Source organism: Trachurus japonicus, chromosome 11 (genome assembly GCF_045865225.1).
Source record: "Trachurus japonicus isolate A0001 chromosome 11, Traja_1.0".
Lineage (NCBI taxonomy): Eukaryota > Metazoa > Chordata > Actinopteri > Carangiformes > Carangidae > Trachurus > Trachurus japonicus.
Genome location: NC_140917.1, coordinates 11,064,090 through 11,076,726, shown reverse-complemented (window position 1 = coordinate 11,076,726; position 12,637 = coordinate 11,064,090). Strand labels below are relative to the sequence as shown.

General features: G+C 42.0%; 1 pseudogene across 1 annotated transcript in view; it reads right to left on the bottom strand.

The window, feature by feature from the left end:
• LOC146978260 (glutamate receptor ionotropic, kainate 5-like) overlaps positions 1–12,637 on the bottom strand; it is a 206,216-nt pseudogene that overhangs the window by 25,175 nt on the left and 168,404 nt on the right. Inside the window, exon 13 of the transcript XR_015037067.1 lies at positions 3,731–3,844. The product of XR_015037067.1 is annotated as a glutamate receptor ionotropic, kainate 5-like (transcript). The remainder of the gene's footprint in view (positions 1–3,730; positions 3,845–12,637) is intronic.

Genomic DNA, 12,637 nt, shown 5'->3' with positions numbered 1-12,637 from the left:
TCGGCGGCGCTGTGAGAGTCTGAACCATCTGCAGGCATGGTGAGAAACAAAAAAAACAAAAAAAAAGTGCTCTCTGACGACTAAATCCTTAAATAAACAGCAGTGACAAAGTTGAAACGCCACCGGACACACACACACACACACACACACACACACTGAACAGCTGACTGAGCGCTGAGTCAATACGCCGAGGTTCTGACAGTGGACTGGATCAAACATGGAGGACAGATGGCGGAGGTGAATACTGATGAGCTGCAGATGTACAGTGTCTGCGGCTCAGCATCACTCTGTCCTCCACGGACACACATCATTACGTCTTAATGGCAACGACAAACAAATGAATGTCCCATTGACATTTACTGAGATTTGGAGGCGTCTCAAATCCTCTTCTAATGGGAAACAGCAACAATAATAATAATATAATCTCATTAAAATCTTGCCAATTCCAGATTATCACTGTAACAATAACAATAATACAGTGCGTATGTCCAGGTTTCAGGTTTACAGATGTCTCCTGTATCATCCAGGTCTCCAGGGATCTGCTTTATGGGCGACGGGGGGATTTTATTTTTGTTGAGCTTTTTTTGGACTGACAGCATGACTGACTTTGCCACAACATACCCTGCTCTATTAATACATCCCCTGTGGGGGGGGCAATGCTGCTCCTCTGGGCCAATCCACCATGTCTTAGTGCCCCCACAATTCAGTGCTTTAAACCGTCACAGCCCAGGCATCATTTATCTTCATGTATTAATAGAAGATGTGGATCCTGGGTTAAATCAGACAGAGACTCCTGTAGGTGTCAGTAGTTTGTCACGGTGCAAACGGAACTGTCTGTGGTGCTGAAACTACAGCTGAGCATCATCTGAGTTAAACTGCATCCTAAAGAGGCAAATAAGAGATTTAACTGTTAATTTCAGGGAGTTAATAGAACAAATAGAAGAGATTAAATATTATAGAAAGCTGATTTAAAGACTAAATTACATGTTTTACATAGCAAAGCATAATTGAGGTCTCTTTTCCTTGTGTTTGTGTTACTTCAGCTGGTGTTCTTAATTCTTATTCTCATTTTTATCAATCTGCTTGTCTGTATCTGCTTTCATTGTCAGTTTTTATTCTACAGTGTTATATCGTGTGTGTGTGTGTCATTTCCTAAAAGCCTGACCGGGGGACAATGACTGCAAATTAGCCACAGCTATAACTGCTACACACACTAAATAAATGACTTGTTCTTTATTTAGATTTAACAGCGCCTTCATGTATTGTCCCTGACAGATAAACTGAGAGATAAATAAAGGGAGGATAAAGCCCAATAAATTAAATCCTGGACTTCATTCAGACAATTAGTGTAAAACAATCCAGCGCTCAGTGTAGCAGATGTTGTTCCAGTCGAGTTATATCTCTAGACAAATATAATACCAATATAAATTTTTGTGACATAAGAGCTCAAATGTTTTGTTTTTTGTGATACAACTGATCATTTTAAGTCGGGTTGAAAACCTGTCTCAGGTCCAGGTCTGACAAACACCAATGAACAATTAAAAACCTTCCAACCAGTCCATGCAGCAGAGAATCAAATATAAAAGTTTCACGATTCACGACGGGAAACGTCGGCAAATCCGATATCTTGTCGTTCCGCAGATGCTTCCAAAACTGTAAGAAAAAGTTTTCCCCCCTCGGTTCATTAAAATCCCTGCGGCACCTGAAGGCGGCGGGACACGTATGTTTTTAAATTCCGCATCCTCAGATTTTGACAAAAAAAAGTCCCTTGTGACTTTTATTCCTGCTTTCATGTGAAGAACCTGCAGAGATTACGAGACTCAAAGCGATACAGCAGCTTCTTGCAGCACTATTGTTTTTTATTGCATCACTTTCGCAGGTATTTATTCTTCATATTTGTCCATCACCTCTATGTTTTGTTTTGGGTTTTTTTTCTCTCCACATGATACACAGGAGTCTATATACTGTATTTAAACGGATCCCGGCAGCAGTATGTGAAACTTCTTTACAGGTGAATTTCAACACTTTTTTCCTCTGGTTGTATAAATATACGAAAAACCTGAGCACGAACAGGAAGTGGAGGTTTCATATTCCAGTCAGGGCGGTGGTCACCGATCCTCCCCCAGAGGCCGAAAAACTCATATTTTTCGAGCCACAGCTCCTCTCCCGTCCCTCCCTCCCCAAGTGAATCATATCCCCCTCTCTGCAGACGAAGAAGAAGAGGAAGAAACATGCCCTCCATCTGTGTCCTCAGCTCTGCTTTTATCAGCTCCCCCAGCCCCCCCACTCCCCCTCTCCTCTCCCTGCGTGATCTCTCCGGTCGCAGGGATATTTGCTGTTGCTTGGTCCTGAACTCACAGTTTGACTGAGCGACCCGAGCGGCCGGGGCGCTGCTTTAGCCTCCAGCAGCGTCGCTCCTGCTGAGGAGGCGGCCGCTGCTGCTGAGACTGAAGCAGCTTCTCTCCCAGTCCGTGGACCCGACGGCCCCGATGGAGAGAGAGAAGAGAGAGAGAGAAAGAGAGAAAGAGAGAGAGAGGAAATGTCAACAGGTGCAAGCGGCCTGTTGTTGGGTTTGTTTGTGTCGGCTCTGCGGGCTGCAGCGACACGTAAACTGCATCTTCAAACACTGACTGATTCATTCATAAGCTCTGTTTTAAAAGGGTCAGTTCACCCAAATAACAACAAACACTGGCAGCAGAGCTCGATGTGCTTCATCATTTCTTTCTCTTAACAAAAATAAAACAGCAATACTTTTGTCTTTACTCGCATTTTCATCAGCTGAAATTAAAGATCTTAGACTTTACACATGCACACAGAGTTGGGTTGGAGTGGAGTGAGCCTTTTTACTAAAATCAAAGCATAACTGTTGTTCCATATATTTGTTTTTGTCAACAAACCCCATGAAGAGACCAAAAGTGCCTCCTACTAATAAGATCTGTGGGAGTATCACAGTCTGATGTATCTGGTTCCTCTGAGCCTCATTAAAAAACATCAGTGAGTCTCATTGTGTCAGTGACATTTTCCTGCATCACCATAAACACACACACTGTAGTTCATCGCACACACACACACACACACACACCCTGCTGCTGCTGCAAACAGTCACTAAGATTAATCCACCACTGAAAATAGTCCCAAACATGTGAACTACCGCCTGTTTGTTTCTTGGAAATGACAGTCCAACTTTTTTTTAATGAAACCATACATACACATATGAAGCGTTTGTAATGACTTGGCTCAATGGGCTCAGAGCTGAGAGCCACAGAGAGAGGAGAGACAGATTCACACATTTCTGGTTTGTATATGTCTCCATGAGGCTTGTTTCAGTCGTTTAGGTTCAATCCTCATAACAGAGGCATAGGTTCGAATTTAACAGCATAATAAACTCCCCAAATGTCCAAAAAGGAAAAAAAAAAAAAAAAAAAAATATATATATATATATATATATATATATATATATATATATATATAATATCACATACTATATGATTCATCAATACATTTCATTGGAACCTGGATCCATGGTGTAGAGTCGTCTTAGTCTAGCTGGAGATCCTTACACCTGATAGGTCCATTAACAGTTGAACATTTGAGCTTTTGTAACTATAAAGATTTCCTTCTTTTAAGTCTTTCAAAATAACCCATGTCAAGATGGCATGGTGTAGGATGCTCATGTAAAACCAGTTTCCTGTTGAAAAGTTTTAGAAAAATGCTGTAAAAGTGAGTTTACCAGGTGAACTCTGTAGAGGATGCTGATCCCAAGAGTCATGAAGGGTTTGGAGAAATCGATCACCTTCTCTCTCTCCGAGGTGATGGTGAAGCCGGCCACCGCCAGGTCTGCTTTCTACACAGAGAGAGACAGAGAGAGAGATAGTAAATGTTGATATTTTCAGCATCATTGTCACCTTGACACGACCTGCAGAGGTGAGGAGAAGAGGAAGAGATTTAAAATTGAACTGTTTGAACTGATAAATGATAAAGGAGGATAAAAAAAACATAGGGAGGAGTGGGAGTGAAAGAGGAAGAAGAGGAGACGACAGAGGATTAGGAGTAAACAAGTTCAAATGAGAAAGAGAGAGAAAGAGAGAGGATACAGACAGAGGAGGCAGCGTGAGAAAAACAAGGCGAGTCTGAGATGAAGGAGAGGCAGAAACAACAATGGAAGGAAAAAAGAAAGAATCAACATCAAAGATGAGAAAACAGGAGGTGTGGAGGAGGAGACGGTCAGTGGAGGTCTGAGAGGAGAGAAGCGGCAGCGGATGAGGATGAGGAGGAGGAGGAGGAGGAACGAAGAAAAGGACGGGGTCAAGTGGGGTCGGACGTTGAGGACATAAAAGAGGAGCTGATGCACAGGTGGAGAGAACAAAAGAGAAAGTGAAATATTAATCAGGCATATCTGAGACGAGAGAGTGTGTGTGTGTGTGTGTGTGTGTGTGTGTGGTCTGAACGTGAGCTGGTATTCAGGATGAACTGATTAAACAGCACAGATGTGAATAAAAAGAGCAAACAGAGATCACAGAGGGAGAGAGATTCACTCCTCTCTCCGTCTAATGGCTCCTCATTTACTCTGTAATGAGCTCAACAACCTCCAGTGAATTAACACTCATGTTTCCACTGTTTTACATAAACAGGGAAAAAAAACAAAAAAAAATACATATTTTTGGGGGGAAACATAGTGTTTGTCTGTGATCACTGCAAAACTGTGTCAAGATTCAAAAACATCAGCAGTGAGAGTTGAATTCATTTAGACATCACACTGGAAGTATCTTGTGGAAACGCTCAAGACAACATTACACATTTACCCCCCCTCCTCCTTGTGTAAAGTGGCTCGGAGCTGTTTGCAGCTCGGTCCCTGGAGGATTCAAATGTAACTCAGCTCTAAAACGAAGAAACTAGGAACTTTTCAAACACTCTCCACTCATTCTTCATTCTCCATCCGTCTTTCTCAACCCGACCCACGGGAGTGTTGTCTGTCATAAACTACGATGGCTACAGTATCACTTCACAGCCGTTATTACCACTGTTTTCACAATGCCATCCAGCATTCTAGCCCACTAACTTCCTGCTTGCCCCTCTCAAACTCAACAGGTTGAGGCGGATGGCCCCTCCCATCCTTAGCCTAGTTCTGCCGGATGTTTCACATTTAAACTTGGGAGTCAGACTTTCCAAGTTCCCAGTTGGTCACATCACCAGAAGTTGTAACTCAGACACTCGGAAGAACTGAAGTGACCCTGAGCTCGCAATCCAAAATGGCCGCTCCGTGCATCTACACTACACAGCCTAGCTACTCTATAACTTGTACATTGCATTGTTCATGAGCCACTTACTCTTGTTATTCTGTACTTAAATTGGATGCAACTTCACTATAGTGCAGCTTCTACCTGTAGACACATGTAAACTATCATAGTAGGCTAGTGAGTTTTTATCAGCTAGTGTTGGCTAATAATGCGAACAACAACAACAACAGTTAACAAAGGGGTTAATTTTTGCCTTGCTATCAATTCATAATGGTTTTCTCTCTAAAATAAACTCAGGTCACCTCACCCTGTAAAGTGCCTTGAGATTATGAACTAGCGTTGTATAAATGAAACTGAATTGAAGTGAATGGAAACCACACCCCCTATGGTGACAGGCATAGGCATACCAGACCTTGGTTATCATGGTTACAGTAAACTAAAAGACTCAGAGACTGTACTGATAATGGTGGACTATGGTTGCTATATAAATAATAGCTTGGAAAAATAAGAAAATAAGCACCTCAACATTGACAATCTATGTTACATGGTTACAGTCTAAGCAACAGGGTTAAAAGTTATTCAAAGTCATGGATAATAAAAACAACACGCTGTATCCTTTTGTTTTGTTAGCTCTGTGTGTGGCCTGATGTGCTCACTGATGGATGTAACTTTGTCACCCCCATACCGTATATTTCTGATGGGTTTGTGGGCTGCTGCTGCACCATCCCGTCGCCACCTTGCCTGACACTAATCCAATAATGGTCAAAGCAGTGCCGTGCCATCAGGGTAAGCAGTGCTGGCTCAGGTAGAGCTAAAAATAGACACCAATTACAATGATACAGGAGTGAAAGTGATCGGTGTCCCTACATCTGATCTCAGAACAGTACCGTCCTCCTCCTTAAACATAGCCGTTTCCTTCGAGCATCCACAGTCCTTTAAAGGGATAGTCCCTATAGTTTTAGGAGTAGGTTCGTTACCTTTAATTGTCGGTGCAAGCTATTTTTAGAACGGTGGAGCAGAGCCGCGAGCTGCTCAGAGCTATGCTACGGAGGCTCATGGGATTTCTTGGTTTCCCTCATCAAACTCATCAAATACACAATCTAACGACTCCAAAACGCTCTGGTGGACAAGTTGTGACCTGCACATTCACCACGCTATGAGATAATAACAATACGAGACAGAGTTGTTTTCGAGGTAAATTCATGCTGATGTGCGTTCCTGTTGGGGGCAGTTTTTCAGCAAGCAGTCTCTGAATTTACCTCTAAAACAACTCTGTCTCGTAACGTTCTGTTATTATCTCATAGCATGGTGAATGTGCAGGTCACAACTTGTCCACCAGAGCGTTGTGGAGTTGTTGGATTGTGTATTTGATGAGTCTGATGAGGAAAGCCAAGAAATCCCATTAGCCTCCGTAGCATAGCTCTGAGCAGCTTGCGGCTCTGCTCCGCCGTTCTAAAAATAGCTTACACTGACAAATAAAGGTAACAAACCTATACTGCTCTGATTATAGGGATTGTGGCAATGGGCCAATTTGCCAAAATGTTGAACTATCCCTTTAAACTATGGTCCAGGCCTAAAGTATAACGTCCACCCTCAAAGACTTAAGAGGTAGCCTACATCCCTGTTAAATTTTGTTGCGTCTCTTTGCTGCAGTGTGAGACGATGATTACTGTCTGTTCTGATTCACGCTGTGATGTGTTGAACCGACTGTGAGACTCTGATTAAACAGCCATCTCTTATTATAAGGCTGAACTCCTGATTTTCCAACCTCGGAGGCCACAATTAAAGGCAGCACCTTTGTTCGAAATGCTTGAACCTTCTTTTTTTTTTGCAGAGATTCAGAAGCTTTAATGAAATATTGATTTTTATTGTGCAGAAGTCATTGTGGAGGGCACGGCTGCTGCTGAATGCATTACAAGTTAGCAGTGAATTGTTACTCTGCAGCTCCTGGGGGACAGATAAAAGCTTTTGTTTCTGGTGCTGCTCTTTGGGCAAATCACCGGGCTCACGCTGTTCCCATTTCAAGCTGAGATGCACTTTAATTTAGTCCACACCTTCCTGGTTCTGACAGGGACTTCTTCTAATTGTTTCCCTTTGAATAACACATTCAGTGATGTGATAAGTGACCACATTTTTTATCTCCTGCTGTGCACCTGGACTACCTTCAGACCACAGTGGACTTCATGTCCAGGAGAAGATCTCTGCATCTTTCTGTTGTATTTAAGTGTTTACCCAATCAGTACATGAGCTCAGCAAGTCTACAGGGACCCACACATTAGTTTGATGTACTACTTTAATAAAAGTGTGAATGCAAGAGCAAGAGAAAACAACAAAGAACAATAAATAGCTAGATACTCCAGATCAAATTCAGGGAGACTTCTGGGTCTGGTCCCATCTACTTCATTCAGCCCTTTCAGCCACTATGTCTCTTGAAGGAATGTCATCTGGCATCACCGTCCCTGCAATCTAGTGCAAACTGTTCTGATCTCTGGTTCAAGCTACTGAATGCTATCTCTCTTCAAGGATCTCTTGAAGGTAGATAAATCATCTCGTCTGTGAGAGCACCTCTTGTCCTTACACCTCCAACTTCTTTACCTGCTCTCCTTCACTTATCAAATAGATTACACCAAGGTTTGCGACAGCACACAAGCTTTCATGTCCCTCACAGGGTGAAAGCATCTGATAAATGAGTCAATGTAAGGGCGCACTCACACTAGGCAAGCACATTTGCCCCCTAAAGTCCAGATTGTTTGGCTAGTGTGAGCGCAAGTGTACTGTGCTTGTGTACGATGCACTTCCCTGGCCCAGTACGGTTGGAGGAAGACTGCATGAGCATGGTATCCCTGGTCACGCATGTGCACAAGCAGGGTTACCTACGCAATGCTCGAAACAAAGTCATGACGTAAACTCAACCATTTTAAGAATTATTTTGTTCCAACTTCCATCAAATTTCTTAAACAATACTGCTTGAGTTTGTGCAATAATACTTATAGTGCTCTTACTATGGTGAATTTATGAGGTGTATGTGCTATGTTATGGCAGTGTTTCTCAACCTTCGGGTCGGGACCCCAGGTGGGGTCGCCTGGAATTCAAATGGGGTCACCAGGAATGTCTAGTAATTGATTAAAAAAAAAAAAAAAAGACTGATAAAAATATTTTTTTAACAACTTATTGTTCTTTTTAAAATTATGATTAAAAACCCCAACAACTGTATACTTTCACTTTCTCGAATATTAATCGAGTTAAAATAAAATGCAGCATATAAAATCTGAGCTGGAGCATCTTGATTGACGCGGGTCGCCAGAAATTTGTGATGTCAGAATGGGGTCACGAGCCAAAAAAGTTGGGAACCACTGTGTTATGGAATATGTGCAATGCTGTTATGTTTTGTGTTTGCTGGGTTGCTATGGCTGAGGTTGTATTGTTTTTTGTCATTGTGGCCATCAAGGAATTTATGGCGCAGCTACAGAGCCCAAGACAAATTTCCCTGAGCAGGACAATAAAGTTTATCGTATCGTATCGTAAACCATGCGTATGTTTTTGGGTTTGTTCTACATTGTGTTGCTGCAACCGCATATAATCAAATCAATCAACCATGCTTGAGTTCACTTGGGCTTGGGGAAATGTAAGTGAGCGCCGGGGCATTCGTGCTTCAGCGAGGTATGGAACAACTGCCCCTAGGGTGAGTGCACCCTAAATTCACTACATGCAATCATCCTCTTTACTCTGGGTTAATTTAAGTGACGGAAAAAACAACGACGAGAGTTAGAGGTTCGGCTTCTGCTCGATCACGTCACGCTGCATCACCGAGCACTCGTTCTTATCATCACCAAATCCTTCAGCTTTGTTGTGCATTTTTTAGTGAAGATATTGTCATAATGCAGATCATAATGTCGCCTTGATTTCCCCCGACGGTGCAGGGCTCCACCGCCGAAACGCGCTCAGAGGATCTGGGTGTGTTTTTTTCCCATTATCCGTGCAGCAGCTGCAGGAGGGAACGCTCTGCGCTGCTGTTTATACAGTTTTTAAACTAAGAAAACAGCGTCACGGTTGCATTTCGCGAACGTGAGTGATGGAGGCTCGCGTCTGAGTGTGGGTTTAACCTTGCTGCGTAAACACGCCGGAGCGGAATTAAAGTTGAAAGATAATCTCATTAAGGTTAAAGTCAACAGAGACGCAGAGTGGATCCATAGTGGAGCGTTTATCTGGACCCCAGACACCTCTCTGCTCCTTAATTAACATTTAATTGATTAACGAGTAGACACTTGTTAAACGAATTTCACCCACTTTCATCAGACTCCTGGGCGTCGTAGCTGTGCGTGTGTATGTGTACATGTGTGTGTGCATGTGTGTGTTTGAAAAGCAGTCGTTTTAAGAGCTTCCACCTCTGAAATTTTCCAATGAAAAAAATGGCGTTGAGCGAGATAGGTTCACACAGAGAGGGAGAGAGAGAGAGAGAGATGAAGAGCATTTGTGACTTTCAACACATTTATATAAAAGGGTGTGAATACCTGCTGTGTGTGTGCGTGCGTGCGGGTGCGTGCGTGTTCGTGCTGTGGGATCCCGCAGTGTAATTGAAACAGCTCTGTATAATTAGTAAGAAAAAAAGCCAGTTGATTAGTCTCTTAATGGTCTGCTTGTGTTTCCCATTTTCTCTTCCTGACACACACACACAGTCACACACAGTCTAACACAGACACAGACACACACACACAATCATCAGCCACCATCACCATTACCATCACCATTATGTGTGTGTGTATATGTGTGTGTGTTATTAGCTGTATTAGACACTGGAGCCGCCATCATGACAAACAACAGTGCACACACACACACATACACGTTGGATTCTTCTACACCTGTGAGGACTGAACCTTTATTCTCCAGAACCAGAACCAGAACCAGAACCAGGTCTGAGGCTTCAAACAGGTTTAGAGCAGATGTAAGGACACATCTGGTCACAATACATGAACATCTGTATTTTATGAGACTCAGTTAAACCATTAAAAACCAAATGTTGTTAATTATAGATTTATACATTCTACTGTAAAGTCTACAATAAAGAGGGGATTTAAATAAAAATAAATGACACTTATGAATTGTGTCTTCATTCTGATCCAGTTTGTGTTCACACTACTGTATGTTTCCATTCACACGTTTTTATGCACAATAAGTTATTTCTAATTTAAAAAAATGCCTTTGGAAACAGTAAAAATCGATTAAATGTCATGCATATCAACAAAAAGTTTGTACTGTCAATCTCATTGGATTTACTCTTGACTGATAAATGCGATAAATGGTGATAAATGGTGATGGAAACAGTTGTTTTTCCAGATAAATGTGGATTACGATCATGTTTTATGTCAGTTCTGCTATGGATTTCCACCATTTCAAAGACATAGCAGGTATAAACAAGGAAAGCCACCGTCTACTGATGATCGCTTGGTAAGTTGGCACATACAGTAAGCATATGTATAACTTGTGCGGTCTTTGTTGGTAGATGCGATCCATGGCTGGCGTTTGTATCGATCAGTGGTTTTCCGAGGTGACGACTGCAGCTGCTCGTCACACTTGTGGCTTCTGTGTGTTTGGTTTTGCGATTCAGTGCAAAAATGAATGGAAACACCTTAAAATGCAAGAAATCTATTTGATGCATCAATTTGATCGCAAAACAGCGTGTGGCATCATTACGCACAGGGTTTTACTTAATTTAAAGCTCTTAGATGAAAACGCACTTTCCATGGCTTTATTTGCATTAATAGTATTAGCGATCTAAAGATAGTTTGACCGACAAGTAGATGGAACCATAGCTACTGATGTTTTGTTTCAGTGACTGTCTGATCAACGTGGGGAAACCAAATCGCAGCAGTTTCAGGAGCTCCTTCTTTGTTATGGATCATAATCACTGATAAATAACTGACTATTAACTGTATTGTTAGAAGAGAAATGAGCATCATGTGCCTCAGTAATGAGGACGTGTTACTGTGGGATCACTGTGTGAACTGTCAAAAGTACACACAAAAGGATGCGTTGCACAACAGACTGCAGATTTACGAGCCCTGTTATTTTACACTGTTCCTTTGTTTTGTTTGAAGTGTTGATCCTCAGGAAGATTTATTTTGTGGTTTAAAGAAGCAAACACCATCTAAGTGTAACAACAGGTCAATGATCAATTATTATTATTATTATTATACTCACATAGTCAAGTCAAGTGAAGTCTCATTTGTATAGCATCAAAACACAACAGAAATGATCTAAAGGCTCTTTTCAAAAGGCCGCCGCCAGCTCTCGGGGGCCCGGGCCACTTCCAAACCCACAGCCCCACTAAAGACCGAACACCTGGGACTTCCCATCAGTCTTTAGAGCTGACAAAGCCGTTTGTGATGAGAGGATGAGATGAAATGTCCTCAAGAACCTAAAAGAGGTCCAGATGTCTTCAACTCAAGATGCCAGCTCTTCAGGCTTCCTGATAAGAGGCAAAAAGCCTTGACCAGAACCCAGACTCAAAGTGGGAGGCTCAACCAGACAGAAAGAGAAGAGAGACACTGTGCAAGCAGGAGAGAGAGAATAAGAGAGAGAGAGAGAAAATGAGTGCACACTGCACAGAGGAAAAGACCAGCGAGCAGTAGAGTGATGTTAACAATAGTGATGTAATGATGTAGTAATTGTAGTGCTTCTACTAATCATAACAAAAGCTAATAAATATAGGAATCATTTCTTTCTTTCTTTCTTTCTTTCTTTCTTTCTTTCTTTCTTTCTTTCTTTCTTTCTTTCTTTCAATAGTGCAACCACTGCAGATCCTTTACTGTTTTACAACTAACTGCCAGAACTAATGATGTAGTTGTAGTGCTTCTACTAATTATAACAAAAGCTTACAACAAGCTTACAACTTCCTTCCTTCCTTCCAACCATCCTTCCTTCGATCTTTCTCTCTTTCTTTCTTTCTTTTTAGTTTAGTTAGTTCAGTTAATTTGTCATATACATTAAATTTCTTTCTTTCTTTCGTTCTTTCTTTCTTTCTTTCTTTCACTCACTCAATAGTGCAACCTCTGCAGATCCTTTACTGTTTTACAACTAACTGCTTGCAGGTGATGTGAGGTTGAAAAAAACCTGAACTCACCTGGTTTCAGTTTAAACTCAGATTATGTCAGAAGATGTCATTTCAGCTTCGCTTTAACCTTTAAGCCTCCAAAGTTGAAACAACAACAACAACAACAACAACTCCCATGTGTCACCAACATGCAGCGACATTTACGCCTCGACCACTGAACCCTGATGTGACACAGACCGGCAGAGGATGCTCAGAATTTTGTTCATTGTAATCAAGTTCAAGTGGCCAAACACAGACACACACACACACACACACATCCATGATTGCACCCGCACCGACACTGGTTCCA